The following is a 25,863-nucleotide window of genomic DNA, read 5'->3' as shown; positions in this document are numbered from 1 at the left end:
AATTTTAAATTTTTCTGTAGTTGTAACAGAAGATGATAAACTGATCAATCATATTTAACGTTTTCTTACCCAAATGTTTTATTTATTTACATGTTCGTGAAACATCCATGTCAAAAGATATCAAAGTGTCTACCAGAAAGAGCTTTAGGTCTGAGTAAGATTATTTTTAATTATAACCACTGCATATTTTACTGAGAATGGTAAGGAATGATTATTTAGTACTAACCAGCAGTGTTACGTAAACTGCGCAAAAAAAGGGGACAGTTATATATCTCCCGTTCTACTCGGCCGATTGACGAAATTCAACTTGCGTGTTTCATGTCTCGAAAGCGATAGTTAGGATATGTATCAGATATATATAAAGCATTGCTTTAATGTAGGCATTTTGACACAAAATCGAACTTTTTCTGAAATGACATGCCAATTTGTTTCCATATTTTGATTCTACGACTCAAATTACACAAAACTGGCAAGTTTTGTAAAAATCGCAGGAGTACATTTTTAAAAATTCGCTGTCAAAATTTTATCTCCTGAATGCTAATTGAATTTGGTATATATATATTAATATCTCATTTTTTATTAAACTTACTTGATTCTTTATTCAGAATTTGAAATTTAGGCTTAATCCAAATATAATTCGCATATGTTTTAATATTTGTTTTAAAAATTTGTATATTTAAATATTTTTCATAAATTTTTTGAAAATATTTTTGTATTATAACCTATAAAACTTTTAACATGATCTCAAACTAGATGTATTTCCAAGCATATCTGCAAAAAATAGAGTTTTTTATTCAAAATTTCTTAAGATATATATACGTGAATTTACATTTTGGCGCGTTTTGAAATTTGGCGTATTAAATATAAGCGATAATAACGAAAATATGGTTTACGTACTTTGTTAAAACTATTTGAAAGAATGAACATTGGACCTTTTTCTCCTCTCGGGCATCAATGAAAAAAAGTTAAGTATGTTACTATAAATTAAGAAGTTTGCCAAGTGACTTATTCTTAGCGCAAGCTGAAAAAGATACGCCAAGATAAATTTTTAAATTTCTTACCAAATATTATAATATTTAATATAAAGGCATGATTTCAGTCGTAGAGTCGAAATATGGAAAAAATGGTATGTTATCTCAGAAAACGTCCGATTTTGTGTCAAAATACCTGTGTTAAAATAACACTACTTATAAATCTAATATATATCCTAAGTCGCGCTTTCAAGATATGAAAAACGAAATTTGAATTTTGTCAATCGGCACAGTAGAACGGGAGATACAAAACTGCCCTTCTTTTTTTTTTTTTTTTTTTTTTTTTTTTTTTTTTAATAACAGTAACACAATGTTTTACAATAAACAATCTTGTAGCAAAACTGAAACTGCAGCAAAATAAATTAACTAAACATATTTTAATTTAATTTTCGGCAAAACTTAATACATTCTGCAAGTAAAATATAGAAAGGTATAGAGAGAATACAAAGATTAATGAGGTAAAATGCAATTAATAATTTGGGAGCTAGCAATAAAATTTTCTAGATAAAGCGGTAGATGCAAGAAGGCTCGATTAACAAGAGTAATTAATTCGCTTGGCTTAATACTGGTAGATTAAACTCAAGTAATTAAAAAGTAATCTAACTCTTTAACTGTGTTTAAACTAAAAATAAATCGATCTGGTTTTCCTCTTTTATCATAAACGCTAAGTAATTGATTTTTAAATTGAAACTTAAATCACTTCAAAAAAATATTTTCAACACTTAATTATCACTAAATAACGAACGAATGTACCTGTCGAAACGACATAATGTCTTGAAAATGTGTATGATACTATAAATAACGCAGTGTCTAATTATTTGGAAACAATTACTTAAAAACCATTTTTCTATTAAACATATATTTTTATAGCATAAATTTTATTCATTACGCAAAGATGTGGCTTCAATTAATCTTCAGTTTATACAATGTCAGCAATGATTACTCAGAAGACTTGAATTCCATTTATGGTTATTTTCTTTTTGCTATTTAAATTTACATGTTTTATACAACTAAGTAAATGAGTAAGAAGAAACCATTACCATTAGTGAATCAATAATCTGAAGAGTAAGTACGTGATATTTTATATCGTGAAGCTTTGCGCATCGCTTTATTAAAACGTATTAACAAATTATAAAAATTAATTAAAATATACGTTTCAGAAATATATAGTCTTTCCCAGTATGCTTTTACTGGTTCTTTTAACATCTGGATTGAAGTGTTCTAGAGTTCTACTGCTTAGAGGTATTAATTATTTTTAATTTGCGTAGAATTCAAGCGATGAATAAATTTTACGATGTTTTGGAATCTCTTCTGAATAACGGACTAATTTAGTGGCATATTTTCTTTGTTTTTAAATTTTTACTAGTAATTTTATAATTAAATTTAAATTTCAAGAAAAATAAAACAAAAATATCTATTGCTCTTAAAATATATGCAGTTTAAACCACACTAAATGCAGGGAAATTATAGAATTTGGTACAACGGTCTGTTTAATTTAAATCTGGTGTGTTTAACTTAAATTGCTATATTTAATTTAAATGACTTTATGTACCTAAAACTTTTCGTATCTTCATAATGAAATGGTTGTTTAAAACCGTTCTATATCTTTTTTTTTCTTTTACAGAAATCACTTAGTTTACTGGAATGCTACAAGCATATGAATATTTAATTTTCTCTGTTTCTAAAATACATATCTTCTCCATTTTTATATTTAGATATTTCCTTTTTCGCATGAAGCAGAATTCTTTCACAGTGTTCAGATGTATTTATTTGTAGTTTTTCATATTTATAATTCTGACTATAGTTCTGTTGTTAGTTATATAAAACATCGCCTCTTCGTCGCTTCCGAAAGGATGAGGCTGTCTTCTTTCAAATCAGGGAATGGTTTCATGAAACCATTCCCTGATTTGTATGACTGTAGTTTGATTGTATATGCATTTTGTATGACTATACTACTTCAAAAAAATCTTCCCACACTGCCAACTTTGCTAATGTTGAGGATATCTTTATTTCTTACTCATCTTCAACTCATTATGTATTCCCAAGCACAATTTTACAGCCTTGCTATCAAGAATGTTAATTTTTAAAACAATTTCTTTAATATTATCAATTTCAGAATCAACATTATGCTTTATCTTTATTAAAGTGTTTGTTTTACGATTTCAAAACTTAGTCTTGATTCTATCAATCAAAAACCGTCCAATTTCTAAATTTAATTTAACAATAATATATTGAAATCCTAAAAATATGCTTAACTAGTGTATTATACGTTGAAATACAGTTTAAAAATTGTATTTAATAATTATATGCTTGGAAGTTTAAAGATAATTTTATGAAGATCAAATTTTTATACAAATAACTATCTATTTTAAAGTACATGAATTCCTTCAGGCATATACGTATATATATAGAGAGAGAATAAACATAGCTGATACAATTTCCCTACAAAAATCTGTATCACAGGAAATTGATTAATTTTAATGAATATTATCAGATGATGCAGTTTCAACAACATCAATAATTTTTATCGAACATAACTTTAAATAAATGGAATTATGAACTTCAGATATTGACAAATGGAATCAATTTTAAGTGCTCTTCAGAATCAGGCAGAAGCATTATTAAACTAGTATCCAAAATAGGAAATTTAATTTATACCCAATGTTCTAAAATTCCTAGACATTATAGTGCTAAATCCATGTGGATGACATGAAACTTCCCTATAATGCGTCAACCTCTAGGGTAATAAGACATTAGACATCGCTCTGATAATCACATGTATGATATTTAAAAACTTCAGCTAATATATAAGCAATATAAGTATGACAGAAATATATAGAATTAAAAATATCGTAATCCTTGTTAAAATAAAATTTAAAGTTATTTACTTCAGAAATTAATGTTGCTAATTGAATAATAATGTAACCGAAACCGGCAGTCTCATATTTTGAAAATAATGAGCAAGAAGTTCAGTTGACCTCGTAGAGCTAGTTAATTAGACTGGAAATAAAATGTTAATGGATAATTTGTTTCAGCCCGCAGGAAGGTGAGTTGATACAATAGCGAATATTCTCTCGTTATCCAAAACATTTGCAGCGCACCTTACAACATAATCAACGTCGGAAGACGTTGATATATTTAGTATGGCGTTTAGTATGGGAAGACGTTGGCTCGTATACATCATGTATACAAGTAATGGTGAAATGAGTTAAAGTTACAGCAATGTAATATATTTATTAGTTTTAACACTGAAATTTAAAACAATGATAATAAATATAATGTGGAGAAGTAATAAATATATTAATCTTAAGATGGTAGAATTTCCTTACAAAAATCTGGCCAAAGGGGCCAAAGGCCACAGGGGTGTTAGCCCAGAAGGGCAATTAGTTTCGAAACGGAATTTTGCGTTGAATTATTAAAAGCGTTGCATCACTTTTCAAATTGTTGCCACAAAATATTATCGTCCTGTATTATATTTAAAGAAATTAAATAATGAAGAAATGCATGTTTCACGCATTGTGAATAAACAACGGTTTCTGGAGCCATCAAATTTTGAAAAACGTAGTCCTTCACCCAAATAATGAGCACCAGGAAGCCTGAATTTGGATTTTTATATTGTATATTGCATATTTTGTAAAATTTAAACAAATTTTTATTAACAAACTCAGCGATTTCAAAGAGAGCAATGGTAACACTGTACGGGAAAAAATCATTTTTATCTCCAGCATGCTAGATTGAAATTCTAAAGATAAGCTAATTTGGAAATTCTAAACATATGCTGTTTTCAAACATTTTTAAACATTAGCCCAAAGGAACATGAGCTCAAATGCTTCTGAAATGTGCATGTGTGTGTAAATGTAAAAAACGCCCTTTTTGAGCGTAATGTAAAATCTGATAGGTTTCAGGTATTTTATAATTATTCTTGTAGTAGTAAATAGTAAATTTCGCATACAATTTGCAATCTCAGAAGCTACAAACTGTTATGATAACGTGATTGTATAAATGTTCATAATACATAATTACATATTTCAGTTTTCCTTCTTTGTTGCTACCAAATAAAATGTGAAAATACGCTAAGAATGGGAACGATGAAGGTGACTTGTTGTATTGTGAATGTCATCGTAACACTCTCGAAGCGGCAAATATGATTGCCTCAAAATTTAAAATGCTTAAATACCCAAAGGTATTGTTGTTCGTTTCCTGTGGGAAACTGGAAGGTTAGTGAAGTAACAGACAACAGAAGTGAATAACAGTTTACCACCATGAAAGTCTGCAAAATGTGAATAGTGCAAATGTAAATGCTGAAATGTGAATAATGCAAAATACACTGTTCACATTTCAGTACCAAAGGTACTGTATAAACATCCAAAGCTTGTATTTTTCTTATTTCTTTCAGAAAAATCTGTGTTAAAAGAGAGTGCTGAAAGAGAGATCAGTACAACTAATTACTTTTTGTTTATTTTATTTTCATCGTCTCCATATAAGCTGTGTGAAGACTACACATGTTTTCGTGCTAAATACAGAATGTTTTAAAATTTTGGAATATAACATTTTCGTTTATCTTGTTTATTTTGTAAAGAATTTTAATATTTAAAATAACAGCCAGATAGGAAAAGCTACAAATATTTTGAATGAAATTCATTTGTTTGTTATCCTAGTCACAGATCCGGCTTCTGGAGTTTTAAATCTGGAATATGTTAGTCGAATACGAAAAAGATGTTTAATAATTTATGAATTTAATAATTTCAGCCAAGATTTAAAAGTCATGACATCTGACTTTATTTTAGCATTATGACGCCTCCTCCTGATAATTCCATAGCAATATAGATTAAGTTTACGAATTCATGTTTATCAAGAGAGAAGAGGTTCCTCCATCGTTTCCAAAGGTTTTGGGGACATCAAGACATGAGTTTGCTAAGAGCTATCCCTATTTTGATGTAAATATCCCAGAGAACGAATGCGAGAGTAAGAGTCCCAATGCTGAGATAATACTATACATCTAGAATTATCTATGCTTCTTCTGAAATTCGTATATAGGTTCAACGCTCTATAGCTTTAGTGCGTTACGTCCAACAGCTAAAGATATCATTTTAACGTTATTCAACGAAAAAGCGGTTAATGAACTTAATTATGTTCCATTATCAAATGACTAAGTAAGTTGACGAATTTATGAAATGGCAAATTCCATAAAAGAGACATTCAAAAAATATAAGACAGTAAACATTTAGTATTGCAATTGGATGAGTACTGGTATAACTAACTTCAATTCAAGTTCAATAATTAGTTTATGTACGTTTCGAGGATAAACGAATTTATATTAAACGGGTATTTAATTTATGAATCTCTTCATGATGGAGCAACTGCAAATGAAATTTTCAAAGTAATGACAATTTTATGTCTGAGAATGATATTGTTTGGAATAAGTGCATTGCCGTATGCAGTGATGGAGCTCGAGCTAACGGCAAAACATGGCGGTGTTATTTCTCAGATGACGAAAATTGCACCTGAAACTAAACGTACTCACTAATCCATTCATCGTGAAGCTTTAGTAGCCAAAACGAACCCCGAAAACCTGAAAATCGTTTTGAATCAAGCTGTGAAAACTGTTAATTTTATTAAACGCCGAGCTTTAAATTCAGGAATATTTACGATTTGAGAGTGGTGCCAAGAGATGGGCAGTGATCATTAAACGCTTTTGTGTGACTTTGCACCATATTTTAGAATTAAAATGGTAACCAATTTTTAATCTAATACTTTTATGTGTGCATATTTAAGACAGAGAGCCAATAAGGTGTGCGAATGGCAAAATATATATATTTTTTCAATATTATAATTGAGAAATTGAAAAATAATCATTGTAAAATGTAGCAGTGGTACTAGAGTTTGTCAATTTTGTTTAGCTGGTACGCATTAGTCAAAAGTTTGAGAAGCGTTGCTATAAAGTTTTCAATATATTATATATCTCATTTTGTAACTTTCATCAAAAATTCATTTTGTAACTTCAAAGAAGCGTTGTTGCTTGTCTTATGTTAAAAAAAAGTTAAACACTATGAAAAAGTGAATGTTCTGTTTATGCGCTACGTGGGAAAACTAAACCTTCATAAAAGTGAGAAAAATGAATGTGGCAGCTATAAAATAGTTGAAAAACTAAGAAAATAAAGCAACTAAGACAAAATAATTAAAAACGCAGGTGTAGCAAAAAACTTCCTTTAGAAAATTCAATAAAAAAGTTTACTTTTAAGTAGATTTTCATTTTTATACTTGCAGTGATTTGAGTTAAAATGCATGTTATGTATTATTTCTTATTTGTATGCGATGTGCTTAAGAAATTCTTGTATAGACTAAGGATATTCTGTTTTAACTTCATTAGGACCTGAAGAAGTGGATTTTAATCCTTTCAGTTTATTTTGTCCTTTAGAAGAGCCGGATCGTTTCATGAGATTACAGGGTCTAAATAATTGAATTTCGTTGCTTTGTTCCTCCTTGCTCGTAACATTTCTTCTATGTGAAAGAGCCTCGCTTCCAATTTACTCTAATTGGATCGACTGATTTCTGCTTAAATCCTTCGGGAAAGTCAAAATTAGAAGGCAACACCGAGAATTTTTCAGCGAAGGAAGAATTTCTAGCCCTTTCAAATCTAGGAAAAGAAACTGTTTTTCGGGAAGCTATTAACATTATTGTATAGAGCAGGCAAAATAAATAATAAATGTCTTAATCCTTTCAAAGTATATTAAGAAAACCTCTATTCATATTTTGCTTTGTCCATGCGCAAGCATGCTGAGCCGCTATTCGTCTTGAAAAAAAAATATTCAAACATTCAAACTCAGCTGTAGAAGCCGAGAATTATTTGAATAAAAAAATAGTAATAAAAGGAATGTTTAATAATTTGAGCTATAGAAAGAAGTAAGATATATTCAGTATTAATAATTCAGAAAACTCTTTCAGATGTTATTGTCTTCATTTCACTTAGACCCTCTCCCATACTACGAGCGATCCTGCATCCAATCTTCTCTGCGTAAGATTTTTCATTTTGTTCTCAAATTACAAACTCGCGTTGCTTATAAACCTGTCGGAGCGAGTCATTTAGAAATAATGTGTGTTTATCCATAAACGTTTGAGCGAGCTTTATAATTATGTATCCAATTAATAAAAGAATAAGACTCTCGTATGCAGCGTTTTATATACTTATTCCTTCTCTGAGCAGAGGGGACTGTGCTTGTCAGTCTATTTACGTAAAACCACTGATTTTATATGTATTTCCACATTTATAAGTCTCTAGTTCAAGTTACGAAATTCTTATATCGAGGGACACGAAGCCACGATATGTATATTTTAATCCAAACAAGCAGTTACTCAGTAAGAGTTTTAAAAATTACTGAGTGTTAACTACAATAATAGTTTGAAAATTAGATGAAGTTAGATTTTTTCCTCCAATAGCGGGTACTTGCATATGACGGCATCGGCCGTCATATGCAAGTCCAAAAGTGGTGGCCATTTTATTGTGGAGGCACCTAAAATGTGGCCACCGTTACCTTCTATAAAGGTACAGACAATTTTACATCCATGCATTCTCAGGGATTCGAATCCGGGTCTTTCGCTATTGCAGTCAAGCTCTTCTAACCACTATACCATAAATATGCATAATATAATATAATGGTAATAGTTACATCGCTGCTACACAAGGAAACGTTAAATGCATTAAGACATATACATGACACTATCTTAGCTGTGCATGCTAATTACTGTACTCTCTCTGTATAGTGTGTATAAAGTATATAGCTGTAATATATATTATATATATATATATATATACAAGTATATATATTTGCACATATCTTTTATCACTGTATATATATAGTGACAGGAAGCATAATTTATCCTGCTAAATAATATTACAGTTGTTGCAGATTTTGAAAACTTCCACTGTGACATCGAAGCAATTCTATTGATAGTTATTCCATGGTGCATAATGATAGCACTTATATCGCTACTGTACAAAACCAAATCCAGATACATACATTTACACATATGCTAGACATAATTATAACAGTACATAATAAAATAGTACTGCAGTATGTAAATTTTAGACTTGCGATCTGTTGGAAATCCTGCGAATTATGTTTATCCAGTACTGTGTGAGGCTTCTTAATTTTATGTTTTGAATCTGTACTCTCACTTTTCTCTTTCCATTTTTCCACCAGCATGCAAATATAGGTCGAATGCATTTAAGTTTAGGTTTTTGGAATTTTAAGACAGAACGGGTTCTGCCTCTTGTAGTCACGTTATCAGGTTCTATCTTAGATGAGAGTTCTTGTCTTCAGCCTTGCATAATTTCTGTGGATAGGTGAATTCCACGCCGATGAAGTTCTGAGCCATCTTTCCGTTAAATTGCTTTGCTTAGCCTTTGCTTATTGGTTTACTTAAATTTAAGCTTTACGTTGAACCTGCTGGCGAAGTTGTAAGCACCAGAAAAGCCTTTTGTTCAGCTTAGTTAGTTTTAAATAAACAGTCTTTTACAAATTTTCCAAATTCAGTTGTTAATTTATACCTTTACACTTAGCGATAAGTCGATTAACGTCTACCAACTCTGTAGACGTTTTGGATGATCTCCAAACACGTAGAACTCTACAAATGGATACGGTTATTTGCTACAAGTTACTGAAGATACTTTTGACCGATTAGTGGATATTCTCAGAGGATGATTTTTTGAGTTGGTAGTTACTTATTTCCGGATATTCGAATATATATTTGTCACAGTCACCGTCCCCACATGTTCCTCGATTATTGCCCAGGAAATCAAAATGGTTTGATAACTCATACATGGGTAATAACCGGTCAGAAATTGTGAAAATTCAGATGTACAACTTAATACCTTTTCATTTAATTTTCGTAGAGAATTATACACTCTTTTAGTTGTGTTGACATAGTTATAAGTCCTCTGCAATTATGTAATTAGCTAAGATTGGGCAGAGTGTATTCTACGTGATTTGGATTATGATATATACATCGTGCTTCCATTGGAGCTACGGCAGCCAATTTTGTGATTTTGTCTCATTAACTTTCCAACCTGTATGCTATCAACCGTACCAACAGTCTTTTAATAATGATGGTATTTAGTAGCAGTTTGTAGACTCCAGACTTCTACATATTTTATTCCTTTTTAAAACTTTGTATTTCTCATAGGCAATGCCTGGTAGGCAAAAATGGAGCTTTTCCTAATCCAGAAAAACCTCCATTACTTTTCAAAAGCATTTCCCTTACTTTTCAAATTACAATACTGTACTGGTCTGGTAGGGAAAAATGGAGCTTTTCCTAATCCACAAAACCTCCATTACCTTTCAAAAGCATTTCCTTTACTTTTCAAATTACAGTACTGTACTGGTCAGTGTAACGAAAAGATTGCTAATTTTGCTTATACGTAATCTTGGAATATAAATTTTGTATATTATTAGTAAGAATTAACTGTTATTTATATTTTCTTAGACAAGCCAGTGACAATAATGTGCTTATTTGCTTAATATATTTTACAGAAACTATTATTTTATGCCTTGATTTCTGTGAATTATTAAAAAAAATATTATTGCTAAAATTCTTTTTTTTTTCAGGTTTTAGACGCATTAGCAGCCGCCTTGTTCTTTATACTGGTAAGTTCAATCTACCAGAACATGATTGACTTGGATGTATACCAAACAAATTATGAAAACATTATGCTTGTAGTACCTTTTAAGAGGTAGGGAAATTTAAAAGCTGTCTATGGAAAAGAACTGAGAAAATCCTCACTATAGAAGATGGGTAAGAAGAGTTTTTATTCAACCCTAGAAAGCTCTCGTTCAGAATTAGGATAAAGCAAGATAGATAAACTTTTTGAGTCTTGTCGTAATTAAATTAAATTCACCCCAGATATATCAGTAGTATTACGAATATATATATCGGGAACTTCATCTAGATATCCCCATAGCTTACCAGATCATTATCTTTTCACAAAAGTAACTATTAATGACATAGCAAATATTTTCCAATCTAAAAACTATAATTTGAAAACCTAACATGATAAGAAACTCCTCTCGAAGTTTTTGCCATTTATATGCCTTGCAATAATTTATATGCCTTGCATGTTGTCGACATCATGAACCGAAACTGAATGTCCATACTATTTATTCTTTCAATTAGTTCATATTCAATGCCATCAGACATATCCTTTATTGCCCGAGAAAATATAATAAATGAAAAAGGAATTTTATTAACTTTTCGATTATGTTCTTTTCGAAGCATATTAAAAAATAATTTCCAACTAATGTGTAACCTATTCTACAGGATGCTACAATTTTTATTTTTTAGCTGTGTTAACCGGTAAGGCTTTCAGAGATTAGCTGAAAAAGTTTTATTTATAACTAGGAATTGAAGCAATGCTAAAAAAAGTTTTAATTTGACACTTGATAAAGGACTCGCATTACTACAAAAAGATAAATGAGACTGTTCTCATCTCATGTAGATGAAACTCCACACTTTATAATCCTCAGAATACTTTCTTCTCTTTTAAGTAAGATCACTGTTTGAAATTCTTCCCTACAAGCAGGCTACCCTTTACCACATTAATAATTTTATCTCTGCCTTCAACTGAAAGATTTGACGATTTCTTGGAAATCCTTGAAACGAAAAATCAGAGATATTAGCTACAGTTTTTTCAATTTTGTGCGAAGTTCTACTTCTTTTATCCACTTTTTTATTTGTATATAAATAACTCTTAAAATTTAATAGTTTTAAATCGGAACTTCATGCTCAACTGGCTTGAATGACGTAAGCATAAAGGACGTAACTCATTTGATGATTTACTGAATACAGAAAATATTCGGTTGGGTATATTTACAATGTATTACATTGCTTTTGCATAGATCATTCGCTGAGTGGCACTGGCATAGATTATTTCAGTTTAACCCTTTGAATGGCAAAACGCCCGAGGCTACCTTTCATTCAAACGACCACAACCACCCGAAACGGTGAAAATTGCGAACTTGTTTTCTTCCCAAGCCCTAAGGTATGCAGTAGCAGAGTTCTCCAAATGCATTGTATCCTTTGCTGTGGATAACTTGTCCTAAAAGGCTAATGGATGTTTCTTTTTTAGGCAGTAGAAAGGATGTCATTTGAAATCTTAATACATTTTTGTGCGTTAATAGACGGGGAGGGGACGAAACGGATGAGCGTTTCTGTATTTTAAGCATAAGTGTTAACGATGATTTCGGTTTTCTAAGGGTTAAGTAGCCTATATGTTTATCCCATGAATTGTGCTTATATTACATGGTAATGTTAAGATTTAGGTTTCTGTAATACTTAAAATAGTTTAGTCAGCCGTTTTCTACATATCAAAATACTCAAAACTTTATCTTGTATAAAGTAATAGCAATCGCTAATTTTTATTTGCGTTATTTAGTTTACGATTATATCTTCCACACATGAAATCTCTATTTTCGGACAGAAACGAGAACTTTTCGCTTACTTGAAGTTCTCAACCTTATCTAAGAGCACAGTTTAGTTTTAATAACATAATTTACTACAATTTGATAGAAAACATTACAAATAATTTTAGAATGACACTGAACAGTACTGATAAAATATATCTCATACTACTCACACCGAAGTAAATAGGGATTAAAGACATTAAAATTTCTATCTAAAATAGTGCGTTTAGAAACAGAAATTTCATCGGAGAAAATTTTGATAGTACAAACTTTTAATACAGGTGAGGGTTGAAAGCTAGAAAATTAAATAAAATATTTGCTTACCAAACATCAGCATATCATTCTAAATCAGTATGGAGAACCTGCAAAAAATGTATACATTAAAGCTTCTTCATAGACTAAATATATTTGCAATAAATCGTAATATTAAAGATCCTTTTAAATTGCTCTTTTAGGCTGCTTAGTTCAAAATGAATATATTTTCAAAAACTAATTCGTTTATAACTTTTTTGAGTCTAAAATTCAAAAAGCACTTACAATATTGCGTGTAAAAATACTTCCATAGTTTTAAATATAATTTTTCTCGTTATTTGCAAAATAGCTGTTTCAATCACATGGCTGCATTTATTTTTATTTCACAGCATATATAGATATAATCAAATAACATAATACTCAAACTGTAAATGTTGGATGCGTGATGGAAATAGTTGTCAATTTCTTTACTCCACACTACTTAAATAAATTTTCTATATAGTTTAATCAGCATTTTATCCGATTTAGAATGGAAATAGATAATTACACTGAAGATACTGGTTGAAATGTTTAATTTCGTAAAGCCTACCACAACTGTTTAAACTCGATCCCAATGTTAGCCAAAGGGTCTCCAGGGTATGAAATATCGACTCCCTTTCCTAACCCCATTAATTCGAGAGAATGTCAGGCTTGATAGATTTTAAATGCTTCATTCTGCAATGACGTTTACATCCTATCCAGGTCTGGAGCCCATATCTAGTAACGTGAGAATTTATTACTTTTAGTCATTCATCATAGCGTCCGAGATAGCGAATGTCCCTTCTACAATGTTTTAGGTAAATAACAAAGCATAGCAAGTTTAAACAGTTCTGCTTATCTGTCAGTCAGTATACTCGCCTGAAACAGTTTCACAAAAAGAGTTGATTATAATAAATTTTTTAATAAAGTTTGACTATTCTAATTAAAATGTGACAGAAACAATTATGTGTTTTATTAAACTTCATGAAGCATTTCTCTTGCAAAATATTCCTAGAACTATGAACTATGAGCAGCATTAAAAAGGTAAAAACCACATGACAATATAATTAGTATTGTACGAAATCCCAAATATTTACAGAAGTTAAGATAAATCTTCTTGCATATAACTCTTGTACATCAGAAATTTCCTATTTATAAGATGAGAATATCTTCTTCAGACAAGCTAAAATTTTAACAGTCGAATTTCATGGTTCATGGTTCCATGACCTTAAAAAATTCATACAATGGAATTATATTTGATTTCAGCAATGCCTGTGCATTTTTTGTAACATTTACGTTTTATATCACTCCCCAAAAAAGATAATATAAAGACATATTCATAGACTTGCCAGTTTTATTCATAAATTTGTAATTGAAAGCAATTTATATGATATTAATTTTAACTAAATAAAATTTTTGTATAATTGATAAATTATTCATTACCTGTTGTTAATTTGATTACTATAAAGCAATGCGTCTAAATTTATGTTAATGTCTAAATTTACTTTGACACCTAAGTTTATATTGATGCTGCCGAGATGATGGAACAAGTCAAACATTCTAATCTAGTCTGATAGAAATACGTTTTATAACTTATAAATATACTATCTTCGAAGAATTATCGTTAGGAAATACATTTCCCGGGCTCTTAATTGGGAAGAACGAATTCTCAAGTACTCAATTCATCACCCAGCAGCGTATTTTTCTCCTTCCTTCCACCATGCCTCCGTGGTGTAACGTTAGCACACTCGGCGGGTATTTGAGAGGTCCAAGTTTGAGTCCCGGCGACGGCATTGCACATTTGTTCCCGTCTGCTGTTTCAAAATAATTCTACAATCGTAAGCCAGAGAATTGCCTTATTATTTTATCTAAATTCTTCCTGATATAAGAAGGATTTCTGAAAATAGACGCAAGGCTATCTACCAGCTTTAAGTTCAGTGGAAAGCTGTAACTCGCTATATTTTGTTCAGGTGCTAGTGTAAAAATTTTATTGATGAATTATAATCGAAAAAAGATATACTTGCAGTAGTCCAAAATTCGGAATTTTGGTCTATCAATGAAATAAGCTATTCATTTCACCTCAAGAGTGCAATAAATAGTATACTGCGGGGAAAAAAGGGAAAGTTTTATATCCTTCGTTCTACTGAGCCGAAAGCGCGATTTAGGATATTTATTAGATATATATATCATTGTTCTAATATAGGTATATTGGCCAAAAATCGGGACTTTTTCTAAAATGACATGCAAATATTTTTCCACATTTCGATTCTACGGCTCAAATTATGACTAAATGTTAAATTTTGTAAAATTTGGAGAGAAATTTACGGAGGAATTCAAAAATTTATCTTAACGTGTTTTTTATACAAATTCACGTATATCTTCGGAAACTTTGAATAAAAGCTCTAATTTTTGCAGACAGGCTTAGAAATACAACTACTTTAAGATGGTGGTAAAACTTTTATAGATTGTAATTAAAAATGTTTTTGAATTATTTAAAAATACAAATTTTTAAAATAAATTATAAAAAAATGAGCGAATTTTATTTGGAATGAACCTAAATTTCGAAATGGGAAAGAAAAAATCAAATAAGTTCTATATAAAACAAGATTTTAATAAATATATATCAGATTGAATTAACATTGAGGAACTAAAATTTTGAGAGCTAATTTTTAAAACACTACTCGTGCGAATTTTTACAAAACTTGGCAGTTTGTCATAGTTCGAGTGGTAGAATCTAAATATGGAAAAAACCTCTCGCATGTCATTTCGAAAAAGCCCAAGTTTGTGTCAAAATACTTAATTAGAACGATGCTATATATAAATCTAATACATACCCTAAGTTTCGCTTTCCAGACATGAAAAACGCAAGTTGAAATTCGTTAAACGGCACAGTAGAACAGCAGATATGGGAACTGTTCCATTTTTTTTTCGCTGTGTACATTGAGTTAACCTTTAATTGCACCAAAAAAATACAAAAGATGAATGTTCTCCTTATGCTTTACAAATTTCAAGAATTTACTTGTATACAAATATTAAAAGTAGTATGTAGGAAGATCAAAGAAAAATTCCAATCACCTGATCCAAATCTGCTTTATCGTCAAAACAATTAAATGAAATGTTACTGCATGTATTGTATTTGACCTGCAGTCGTCAATCAGATCAATCGTTATATGAATTTTCATGTGAAGGCCAACGAAATTCGACTTTGAAAATATTATTGTTTTTTTTATTCTTATTTAAAGAATTAAATTCTTCTATTCTTCTAGTCATATCTCTTCATGATTTATTTTACAGCTCTATCTGCTGTAAATTATTTTAAGGACATTAAGCACAAACATTAAACTCTGTTAGATATTTCTCAAATATCAGTTGACTGATAGAATATTCTGTTTAGTTTCATACTTCGATATTTTGGCAGTAGCAATTTAAACTTTTGATGAGTTCTGGGTATTCATCCACAACGGATGGAAAGCTGAGAAGCAATTTTGTATGAAAGGAAAGGCTAATCCCCACAGTGAAATAAATATTTCCTTTATAGTCTGAGTTCTCTTTTATTACTAGAAGCCAGGGACGGGAAATCGGGAGAGGGGGGCAGAAAAAAGGAAAAATTCTTCTTCGAATAAAATTCACGTCAGATCAATAAATTGCAGATCAATCACTTTTGCCGATATCTGCTGTCAACCTCCACTATCATCATAATCTAATGGGAAAAGATATTATTTAGAAGAACAATGGTCCAGGATGATTTTTCATATATCACTTCGAGCAAGAATATACAAGCGTTTAGTCAGGTTAAACAGTTTCCTTATTAGAATTGAAAAGGAAGTAAAAGTTACATATAAAATAATAGTAATAATAATAATAATAATAAATGTGAAAGGTTCCAGATTTTAAATGACGTTCAAAGGGGCGATTTTTAAACTTTTTGTGTGTTACTTTATTTATTAAATATCATGTTCTACGTACTCAATCTATAAAATTCAGTTTAACAGCAGTATCGCAAATTAATTTCAAAATGAGCATATCTTTAGAATTTCCAATACAGAGTCTCACGCACTGGAGATAATTTTTTTTTCGGACAGTGTTGCCATTGCTCGCTTTGAAATCGTTGAGTTTTTTTAATCAAAAATTCGAAGTGTTACAAAATATGAAATCGATACTAAACAAATCTCAAATTCCAATTAGGGCTTCCACATGACCATATTCTATGGAAGGTTACGTTATTCAAATTTTGATGGCTCTAGGTACCGTTGTTTTATCACAATGCGAGAAACATACATACATTTATGCAGATTCTTCATTATTTACTTTCTTTAAATATAAGACAGGGCAATAATATATGATGGCAACGATTTGAAAAGTGATACAGCCTTTAAATGCTTTCGACACAAAATGCCAAAACGAAAGTAATAGTCCTTCAAGGGCAAATTGCCCTTTTGGATTAATAAGAAAAGAGGGGGAAGATTTCCTTTTACGCTTTTAATTAACCGATAATTTTAAGTGTACTGATTATAAGTTTTAATCACGCGAAACCTTTGGTAAAAGTTTTATAACAAGCAGAATTAGTATGCTATGATACCTTTCTTAAACTGCTTTTAAGTTACGAAGGAAATATCAAATCATACGTAACTGAATTTTCTTAATTTTAAACTGGAAGAACTGTGTATGGCTTTATGGGGTATTGCCGTAATAAAAGCTGCCTTGTACGAGATCATTTTGATTAAGATTTTGTGGTATCTAGTTCTCATAGCTCTCACGCAATGTAACTAGATCTATCTAAGTGTTAATCTTTGTGACTTCTCGCAAATATCTGATGATGAACACAACCAAGGGAAGTATGTAAAAGACCCTTTTATTGAATACACTATTTTACAGATGGCACGGACTGACGTGCTTGTAATTACCGACCATTTACGCTGAGAAACTCAAAAGTCAACGTAACATAAAATTTAAAGGTAAGAGGAGTCAAGACTACACAATTTAGTTTAATCTAACAGGTTGACTCAGAACCTACACCGGGAGGGTTATAGGCCGAAGGCAAGAATACGATGCCGATATTCAAGGTGAACAGTTGGTAGAAATAACAACGTACGCTCAAAGTAGCGAAACCACGCTCTCGTTGAACTTTTCGCTACATCAGTTTAAGTACAGTCGTTCAACTTTACTAACTTACATACTAGCCAGGAAAGAGAAGGGGAATAAAAGAAGCTAGGAAAGTCTAGTGGATTAAGATATCTATTAGTAAAAATAACTGAAACACTACAACTTTATAAATGAAACTAGTCATGTTTATGTAATATATAGAAATCCACTGAATCTCATTAAGCCAGGAAATTTGCTCACTGGGAAACGAATTTGGGATGATTTTACGTACTGTAGTACTTAGAAATTTCTTCAACTGAAAATTAAACACAATCCACTAAATTTTAAAATCAGAAAAGAACGTTTCAGTTCTTTTGCAAAAAAATTGAAATGATTTTAATTTAAAACTTAACAAACATTAGGAACTATGTTACAGGAACATAATATTTTACAATTGTTTCAGTTGGGAGTGCAGAGAAACTGTGTATTTAAACACACATGTGTCAAGTTATGTCCAGATATAGTTGTTCAAAAGTTACATCCACCTTAAAGTTAGATTTAATTTCAAATTGAAGTTATCTTATTGCTGTTCGCAGCGTCATACTATTAGATATAGCGTTTTGGGCTGAAGAAATGTTTTTATTGTTATAGCTTGCAAATGATCCCCATTTTTATTTGTCTTTATGGACGTAAACCAAACGACATTAAATAAAACTCTCCTTGATAAAAAAAAAAAAAAAAAAAAAAAAAAGAAACAAAGTAAATTTTAAAAAGCTCCAAAGAGGGCGTGTAAGAGAAATATAACACGTTACTTCGGTCATTCTTATTTCTTGTCAGAGCATGTTTTATACAAATTTGTTATTCAGTGCTTTGTTCCATCCGATTCTGATATGTTTTGGGTTTCTGTGTTTCATTCGGTTGCTAAAAGATGATGGATGAACGGAGAGAATTACTTTGTCTCAGAGATTTAAGTTTCGTGGTAACAAACAAGAAACAAATTTATCTCATTACTCTAGCCCGCAAAACTGATTGAATGGGAAAGATTAAATCACTCAGAAAAGAAATGAAGATTTCTTTTATTTATTAATTTTGTTGTAGCTGATTAATCTCAAACAACAGGAGAAAATCTTGAGTATTCTACCGCCATTTTTTGCTCTCGAGTTTGTAATTAATTTGAAGCTGAATTTTATAAGATATTTCTCTATTTCATTTATGTAAAAGTTTGGCAAATTCCCTGTCATTTGTTCAGATATTGGCAGGTTACAGTTTGTTTGAATGGCGAACCATTCTAGAAATGTTACTTAGAAATGTTTTTTTAACATACCTAACGCTCCACGTTTGTCAGCTTTTCCTCACATCCAAACGTTTTTCATGAGAAAATATATATATTTTTAATTTTTTATGGTATATATAAACCAGAGATCGGGAGGCTTGTAGCTGTGGTGTGCCAAATAAACCTACTAACATGATCCAGGATGCCGCACCGTAGGAAATGTTTTAAACAATTCGATTTTCTTGGCAATGCATGCAGAATTAGGGAATAGAGGACAAGAATACAAATTTAGACTTTTATTATATATTAATTACACATTATTTAAATATAATTATTAACATAAAAATAAATACCATAAAATACAACTATTGCATCGGCATGTGGGGTTCGAACCTATTATCTAACAGCTAAATGTGTAGGAACCTCGTGAACAGATAAGCGAGTATTCGCTTTAGTTCAGAAACGGATACGTAAAACTCAAGAAGGGGTTAGTCGGCTCCTTTCTCAGAGCGTATAGCAAAGACTCCACTTGGGCTTGAACTTAAAGTACTAAGAAATAAAAACTTAATTAATGCTTAGCTAAAAAGATATAGCCGAAGCTATCAAAATTCTAAGTAGCTGGCCCCTGATTATCAACTAGACTGACAAAGCTATCAAGGGCCTGAAATACTGCCGAGAGTAGTAATAGCTTGGACAGAGTGTAGCTACAAGGCAAAAGCGCGCTAGTCAGAATCTCTGGCTCTTTAAGTTTTAAGTCTTAGGTTTTAATCTTCACTCTTTTTAGTTGTGTTCGACCCGAGGGCCTTTACCACTTTATATTGGTCTTAAAAAGGACAAAACATAAGAAAAGATTAGAAAAAATGGTGGGTTATGTTACTGCAGAATAGCGTCCTAACGAAGTCCTAAGAACTTCGACTTAAATACAACTCTTACTCATTTGCATTAACCATGATTCCAAAAACACATTATAGTAGGAAATTGTTAGCTGGAATTATTAGGGATAGGAAAGTAGCTTTAACTGAAGATAGCTATTAAAAACTTAGGATAAACCTTACAGGTGTAAAAAAAAAGACTAAATTATAAATAAATTACTATGTATTATGTATCTTTTAAACATATTTAATAAAATAAAATATAAACAGCATAAAATAACAACTTAATAACATTAACAAGAGGTGTAACATCATTCACTTCGACACTTTCATCAGGAGCAACGCTAAATACAACAGTTTCTTGTTTTCTTCTCTTTTCTTTCTTGTAATCCAGAATTAAGTTGTATTATTATATTTCCTGCCGTTTGAGTTATTCGTCTTTCAATTGTTCGCGTATTTCTTGAATTCGGGATAATATTGTCTGTAATATTGGTAAATGGCTGAACAATTTTTGAACACTTTTTAAAAAATTTGTTCTTAATATACTCGCCTTTGTGAAACATTTGTCTTTAGAAGCTACAGAATGAGCAATTACGAAACCACATTCTGTCGCTTTAGATTTGGTTCCAGTTGTTCTATGAAAAATGTAACTTGTTTCTTATATCCAGAAACGGCTCTTTTTATAACTTTAAATTTCTCATCGGAATTCTAAATTGTGGATTAATGTTTAGTTAAAAATATCTTTGTATACTAAACTTGTGAAATATGACGCTTCTGCGACATAACAAACAGCAAGATTCTTTTTTTTTGTACGAATCCATATTCATTCGTCTAAGAGTCTTGAAATCCGCGAACATTAAGATTTCTTTTTAGTAGCTATTTAATTAAATATGTAGGCATGAATTCTCACAATAATTAACCAAACAAAATACAAGTTTTCACAATAAAACTAAGAACGTGTTGGGAAGTTAAAAGTAACTTATAGCGCATGATGTGCATCAAACTAAAAAATTCTACTTTCGAGTAAAATCATACTCGATACTTGTGTATCGGGTCGACGAACCAAACGAAAGGAGAGAAAATGAGTGAGGCGTGATGTGGATCAGTGGAGAGAGGAAAGACAGACTATATCTTTATCTGATAATTTTGTAGAGTGGTGTAAAGTGCCACTGAAAACTGTACCACATGCTATAAGTTGCCGATGTCTGGTATAAACTGTAAATATGAATAAACTGTATGTCTGGCAGATATATAATTTCTCAGTTAATTACAAATGATGATCGCCACAATAAGCTCATCAGTTTAAATTATTAAAATGTAAATATCCGTCTCCTTAGTTCTGCGTTCTTTGAACACTGTTCGAAATGAACAGGGAAAACGTTAAAAAATGAGCATATTACCTGATTCACATCCATCTGCGCTATTTCATAAATTAACTAACCCGAATGATGCACGCGTACGTTTGCTCACGGTCGGCCGTATCGTGGTCAAACTACATTATTAGTTACGTTTTTCTGCCTCATTATGTCTGTATTCTGTATTGCTTACTTTGTATTTTATATCTGTGGGCTACTCTATGTACTACTAGAGGAAGTACTCGATGCCAGTTAATTTTCCTAATTTAAGTTAGACTGAGAGTAATGTATCTAACAAAAGAGACAACAATACCGCTGTTATCCTTCTCTAATAAGGATGATGTGATATGGAACCCACGTAAAAAAATTCGATAGAAAAATAAGATAATTCTCTCTCATTATATCAACAACAATGGCACACGGTTTTTAATGATTTTCGTCTTTCTAAGCAAAAGCTCGTAAAAGCTCAAGCTTCAGCCAATATTTCACCTAAATTCAATTTTAGTCAATTAAATGTGGCAAAAATTGATCATAATTGATCAGAAATCAATAACGCGAACAAACACACAAACAGGTATTCTTCTTTATATGCATAGTTTTATTAACAAAGTTACAAATTTAAATTTACAAAGTTTTTATTAACAAAATTTACTATTTGAAAGCGAGCAGTAGCAACACTTTTCGAATTAAAGCATTTTTACTACCAACGCGCGAGACTATTGCCACTCGGAAAAATGAGTGCGAAATTTAGAGCTTTCAGAGTTTTTAATTAATATTTCAGCTGAATACGAAGATGGAAATAGCTGAAATATCTCCCCAGAAATTTTTGGAATGTGAAATATTGTATTTATTGTTTGATAATGCTATTTTTATTTCATCGTAAAGCTTAAAAAATTATTAACAAACTTTAAAATTTGAAAGAGAGCAGTGGCAGTAACTTTCCAAATAGAGCAGATTTTCATCTACAGCTTGCGTGAGAATATTGCCACTCGGAAAAATGAGGGCGAAAATGATCGTTTTTCAAAGTTTTTAATTAATATCTCTGATTTTAGCTACTTTTTTTGGAAAAAGTAGACGTCGATCTTTTCCAGGACTCACGAAATAATTGTAGAAAGTTTTGGTGACGATAACTCTAGTAGTGACTGGGTTATTAGAGCCAAACCAAACTCACAGACTTTCTTCTTTTATATACTGGTGAAATAAATTAAGAGAATTTTTATATTTGTTCTACGATCCCCAGAACTACTGGACAGATTTTAATAAAATTTGGTGTGAACATAGGTTGATGTAATACAAGCAAAATAAACATTCAACAGTTATAATAGACACACATGTTCGTGTGTAACACTCATGGGAGTCTGAAGGCTTGAAACAGCGGTTGCAGAAGACACGAAATAAATGTGTGAATAGGGGATATGGTCCCCTCTTATAGCCATACAGCGTGATGCCATACGGGAACTAAGGCAGTTTATAAGTGTCTGTGGCAATTGGCCCCACTCATTCAAAAACGCTGTTTTCAGTTCCTGAATGGTTCTCGGACGGGGGCTGCGAGTTGCAATTGCTCTCCCCAGAGCGTCCCAGATATGCTATACAGGGTTGTGGTCTGGAGACCTGGCTGGCCAATTTATCCGGCGAATATCCTCATTCTCGAGAAATTCGTCGACCAGAAGAGCTCTATGTGGCCTCGTGTTATCATCCCATAAGATGAACTCGGGTACCACTGCACCCTGGAAAAGGCGAACATAGGGCTCCAAGACCTCATCCATATACCTCACAGTAGTCACACAGCCTCTGTCAAAGACGTGGAGAGGTTTGCGGTTATCCAACAAGATGCCTGTCCAGAGCATTACACCACCATGTCATAATTGTTGATTTTGCGGACATAGGAGGGTAAGTAGCGGATCCATGGCTCTCTCCATATGAAAGTACGGAGAATAGGTATTTAGGCTAAAACGGGACTCGTCGGTGAATAGAACGGTCGTCCAGTACTCCGTACTCCAATCACTATGCTGCTTGCACCATGCTAATCGGACTCTTCTGCCCGTAGACGTGAGCGGGACGCAAACAGCCGGTTTTCTGGCAAACAACAATCTCTCTTTTAGTGTTTTGGAAACAGTCACCCTTGTTACACGGGTTCCTGTGGCTGCATACAGGTCCAGAGAGAGATGAGAAGCTGTAGCACCTCTGTTACGTTCGATAAAATGGACAAATAGCGATCTTCTCTGGGCGTCGTGGCTCTTGGACGACCTTGCCCAGGCTTTCTCCTGATAGATCCTGTATCCTGGAACTGTTTCCATACGTTACACACGATGCTGGGCGTTAAATTAAACTCTCTGCATATCTGAACTTTCGAACGGCCTGCATCTAACCTTGCCACAATTCACTTCCTTATTCCATCATCTAAACGTTGGTGGTTATTCATTTTTACTGTCCCGATGTGAATTTAACTGATTGCTGCAAGATAACACCAAGAAACTCGCCAAGGTGTACAAGCAAACGCAATTCGTCTTACCCTCCACGCGCTTATAAAGCCTGTTTTTCTGCTAGCTGTGCCTACACACACGTGTACGCTTATGTAATTGCCGTACAAAAGTTGAATTTTTATCTAGAAGCAATGGTTTTTCTTTCAGTTCAGTTCTTTTCATGCAATTCATTAAAATATGCAAATTCTCTCAATTTATTTCAACAGTGTATTATGCCATTAGCTGTTGTATATTATATTCTGTATGAAATTCCTAGTCAAACGCTCTTTATTTACAGAAGGTAATTATCCTTCATTTTTATCCGAGAAAAAATACTGATGCAATTATTATTTCCTCTTCAAGAAATGAAAGACACTCATTTAAAATATATGTAATTCGATTTGACAGATACAATTCTCTAAACAGTTTATGAAAGACATTTTCAGGTATCAATATAAATTTGAAAACCAAAGTAACATTTGTGCAATAATAACAGCATTTCTTTAGAAACAAAATGCAGAAGTATTAAACTCTTACAGCAAGGAAAACGGGTCTGGGGATTCATCTTAACAATTTATATTAAAAAATATTTACACAAAAGGATCATGACAGTTGTTTTATAAGCCAAAAAGTAATTTCAGATGAAGGCTGTGTCCCATTTGAAGTTCAGTTTACTAAAGAAGATTAACAAGGATAGTTTGCTTTAGTTGTTACGGCAAAGCACGCTAGGGTTATCTGCCTAAGGTAGGGATGCCTTCGTGGAGAACTTTCTATGGGAAACCGTTTCGCATATACGATATACATGAGAAAAACCACGAAAAACCTTATGCAGCCGGCCGTTCGCCTGGAATCGATCACAGGTCAGAACTACCAGTATTCAGCGACTTTACCGTACGGCCGATGGTGGGCCTACTTACAGGGAAAGACTTCCGAATATAGACTCGATTTTCTTCTTAGAAAAAATATATAGGAATCTACTCATCTAGAAATACATAATAAGGAAAACAAGAACCGGTATTAAACACTTCCTCACGGTTCATAGACACCCCCTTAGTTTAAATATGGAGTTTTTGCTCATTAATGTAGAACTTTTTTATGAATATGATAACCAATAGCGAACTTTGTAACACATTTTAAAATTCCATAAAATCTCCGAAACAGATTTGCATCGCTGAATATAATCAGATTTGTTTGCAATGGCACTCAGTGGGTGGAAGCGCTTTAGTAGAAACTTATATTTCTACCCTCCCTATGAACAAAACTTAAAGATCAAAGGGAAATTTATTCATTTCAGATAAATTCTGAGATGTTCGATCCATATATAAAACATACTACGTCAAAATAATAATGCAGTTGTGAAAAATAGTCACAACGAAATGATACATTCATTTTTCTATTTTTATGACATTACTCGCTTTAGATCTTACTAGTGTATTTTTTTCTTGTAAAAACAAACACAAAATTTTAGATTAAATTATATACAAAAAATAATAATAATCCGTGACGTTATTTTTATTCACATTATTGATAGATCAGTAAGATATCATTCTGATATAATTGCTTATATATTATTAGTCCAAAGGGAACATTTGTCCTGAAGGGCTATTAAATTCGTTTTGGCATTTTACGTCGAAAACTTTAAAAGGCTGTATCACGTTTCAAATCGTGGCCACCATATATTATTGCCCTGTCTTATATTTAACGAAACTAAATAATGAAGAATCTGCATAATTGTATGTATGTTTCTCACGTTGTGATAAAACAACGGTACTTAGAGCTATCAAATTTGAATAACTTAATCTTCCATAGAATATGGGCATATGGAAACCCTGATATGAATTTGAAATTTGTTTTATTATCGATTTCAGGTTTTGTAACACTTCGAATTTTTGATTAAAAAACTAAACGATTTCAAAGCGAGCAATGGCATTACTGTACGAAAAAAAAAATCATCTCCAGCGCGCGAGACTCTGTATCGGAAAATCTAAAGATATGCTCATTTTAAAATTAATTTTCGATATTGCTGTTGAACTGAATTTTATAGTTTGAGTAGGTAGAGCAT

The 25,863-nt window shown here is 31.8% G+C and overlaps 1 protein-coding gene across 1 annotated transcript in view; it reads right to left on the bottom strand.

Annotated features, from left to right (window-relative positions):
- Positions 1–25,863, bottom strand: part of LOC118184976 (prolactin-releasing peptide receptor-like) — a 396,902-nt gene that overhangs the window by 102,612 nt on the left and 268,427 nt on the right. Inside the window, exon 3 of the mRNA XM_085817523.1 lies at positions 12,812–12,849. The gene's annotated coding sequence lies outside the window, so the exon portion shown is untranslated. The remainder of the gene's footprint in view (positions 1–12,811; positions 12,850–25,863) is intronic.

The sequence above is a fragment of the Stegodyphus dumicola genome, chromosome 5 (genome assembly GCF_044657685.1).
Source record: "Stegodyphus dumicola isolate Sdum_Otavi_A_Nest chromosome 5, ASM4465768v1".
Lineage (NCBI taxonomy): Eukaryota > Metazoa > Arthropoda > Arachnida > Araneae > Eresidae > Stegodyphus > Stegodyphus dumicola.
The sequence above is the reverse complement of the archived record's forward strand: the minus strand, read 5'-3'. Positions and strand labels throughout refer to the sequence as shown.